Source organism: Austrofundulus limnaeus, unplaced genomic scaffold, assembly GCF_001266775.1.
Source record: "Austrofundulus limnaeus strain Quisiro unplaced genomic scaffold, Austrofundulus_limnaeus-1.0 Scaffold7, whole genome shotgun sequence".
Classification (NCBI taxonomy): Eukaryota; Metazoa; Chordata; class Actinopteri; order Cyprinodontiformes; family Rivulidae; genus Austrofundulus; species Austrofundulus limnaeus.
The window spans coordinates 2,436,225-2,439,416 of NW_013952409.1; positions in this window are offsets into that span (position 1 = coordinate 2,436,225).

Below are 3,192 nucleotides of genomic sequence, written 5' to 3' on the forward strand. Positions count from 1 at the left end.
CTCTGGCGGTAACAGTTTTTAAAAGTTGGTAATATCAGTTGTCCTTTTGTAACAGATTTAGTTGAATGACCACTTGTGTGTTGCAGACAGACRAGAACAGACCAAAATAATAATAAAACAACTTGGGTTTTATGACTTTTTTTTGTTTGGTACCATTAAAAAAAACAACCAGAGAAATAGACTGAACAGGGAGTAAAAGTGTTTGCTTTGATCATTTTAGTTAAAATTTGACATCAAAATGGACGTGTTTCTGCCACAAGATGAGCACACGAATCCCTGCATCTTCACACTGAGACACAAAAACAGCAAACGACAGCAGATTTCCAACAACATGCTTGTTTTCTTTGGCTTCTCTGGGTTTYGGACCCATCAGGACCGCGACGCAAACAAACAGGTCCTTCACTGCCTGACAGATGAGAAACACATCAGCTGCAGTGGGGAGCTCAGGTTGGTGCAAAACAATCAGAAAACATTTCGTATGAGTTTGCTGACTGTGGCGAGCCCTGAAGAAAGCAGCTGAAGGGACGAAAAATAATAACAATAATAAAGAAACAGCATCTAAAAAGTGCAAAAACAAACCTGGATGTATTTGTTGCACATTAAAAATGTTGATCTAAAATCTGCTTGTTTCCTTAACGACAGTTTTGCTGAATATTTTCCATTTATTTTCCATTTTGTCATTTAAATGCAAAGAGTTTGAGCAGAGCTTTTCAACATCCGGGTCGAGATCAAACTGTGGGTCACGAAACGTCAACAGAAGGTCCTCAGACGATATCCAGAAATTACAATAAATAAAAATGTTGCCAATGTTCCACAATAACCGCCACAAAGAATTGAAAATATACTGATAAGTTAACAAAACATTATTGCGGTCGTTAAGGTTGTTTGTGTCGTCCTTATATCCATATGTTTTTAAAATGCATTATTAGCTGACGCTGATGTCTCTGCCACTAGATTTTAAGGCCCAGATGCTGAAAACGTGAAATAAAATGCACTTTGCATGATGTTCCAAATGATATCAGCTCATTAAATGATCTTTAGACATTCCTTTTGATCCAATCTTMCTTTCAAAATTTACTGCCCTCATTTATTCAGATCCCAATTACCAGAAAAACTGCAAAGATCACAGAAAGACCTCCAGCCAGAGAGGATAAATATGTTAGCTGCTGCCATTAATCCAATCATGTGTGTTAGTTTGTCTGTCTGTTAGCAAAATATCTCATGAATCAGTAGGATTTACAACATGGACACTGGTCTTTAAAAACATTTTTAGTCTAGAAAAAAGAACTGAACTGAAGCACCAGATGTTTTTTTTTTTCTGAAAGGACAAAAAGAAAACTTACAAAGCGACTATAAACTGGAGGGAAAAAAAGCAATAAAATTTGAAGAGTAATGGGTCTTTTGTCATTTTTAAATTTGACTTTTATTCAGGTTGTTTTGGTTTGTTTAAAAGCTTTATTTTACAAAATAAACTGATTATTCTGGTTCCCTCCCACAGACTAAAAACATGAATGTTAGGTTTCAGTGGTGGGCACAGTTCACTAAAAAGTTCGCTTCATTAATCTGCTACACAAGAATCTTAGTTCTGCTAACGCTACACCAATTAAAAACAAGGGGACGCTAATGCTAACCACTAAAACGACCGTCAGTCAGTGTCATACTGGTGGGACAGATGCCTTTAAATATGCAGTATATCTATGATTGCAAACCTGTTGTTAGTTTTCTATTGGTTTAATTTGAAGGTGGGCGGGATCATCTGAAGCAAATCGGCCAATCCAAACCAGAGTTATGGTTCTAATTTGTGATACTTCCAGTTTAACCCTTTCAGAATAAAATCAGCTTTTGATTGAGTTTGTATTTTTAATAGTTTGAACTTATTCAAACAACATATAGCAAATACTTTACACAGCTACCATATTTTACACAATAATTTTTGTATGTATTATTTAAATATTGTTAAATGTCATTTTATTTATTTTTGATGCTCTTAGCTTGACGTTTAGCTGCTAAAGATGCTACACACACAGTGCCTGACATGTCCTGCTTGTAAGAGGGGGTAATTTTTATTAAATTTGGAATAAACAGCATAAAAAAAGGAAGTTCTATATTGTGAAAATTTTAGCGCACTTAAAATTAGCGGAAACTAATCGTTTTGCTAACAGTTTCCAAAGTTTTTAAAATGCTACTCCGCTAAATAAGAAGTTAGTTCTGCTTTTAGTGGATTAGCAGAACKGTGCCCAGCACTGGTTTAACGRCAACGCCGTGCTGTCACTAAATCAGTAAGATTTTGTTTGTGTTGTTTGTCTCTGTGATGGACCGATCTGTCCCAGGTGTCCACCGGAGACAGACTCCAGGACAAGAAAACAAACGCTCTGCTCCCGTATTCACATTATTTTGTGTCGGCAGACATATYCTAAAGAAAAGGTCATCTCCCAGAGCAGAAATCATGAGATTTTTCCTCGAGGACCGGCTGACAAACTGCGGTGGAGACAGTAACTTGGCGGCTGGCTCACTGAGAAAACCGGAAAACAAAGGGTGTCTGCGCTCGCTGCCACATCTTCACTGATGTTTAAAACAGAACTGTCTGGTAAAATCATCTCTACACAGCCACATCTTTGGAYCTGAAATGGTTCGGACACTAGAAGGCACTTATTAGCTGCTGTATTAGAGCTCGAAAACATCAAATAAACCCCAAATCACAGGTAATCTCTTGCGGRCGACTTGACAAACGTACAGGTCAAAAATTTTGCTTATAGATTTAAAATTAAGAAACCACCTTAACAACTGAATAACTAACATGTTTAGCTTCATCCTCAGTTTGAATCAGACACTTTCATGTTGATCAATAAAAGGAACCACATTGCATTACATCAGCACCTGTACGGGGTGTCGTCTGTAAAGTTACACAGTCAAAAATTACCAAAACTTTTGTTTTATTTAGCCTTTTATAAAAAAAAGAACAGATTTATTTTTCAAAGTCAGTTTTTCACCATATGATTCATATATTTATAAATGTCATAGTTTATAAATTAAATATTTAACTTACAAATTAGTTAGTTAACAAGCTAAATATTTAACTTGTGACTTAAATATTTAGTTAGCTACCTAAATATTTAACTTGTGACTTAAATATGTAGCTAGCCAACTAAATGTTTAACTTGTGACTTAAATATGTAGCTAGCCAACTAAATG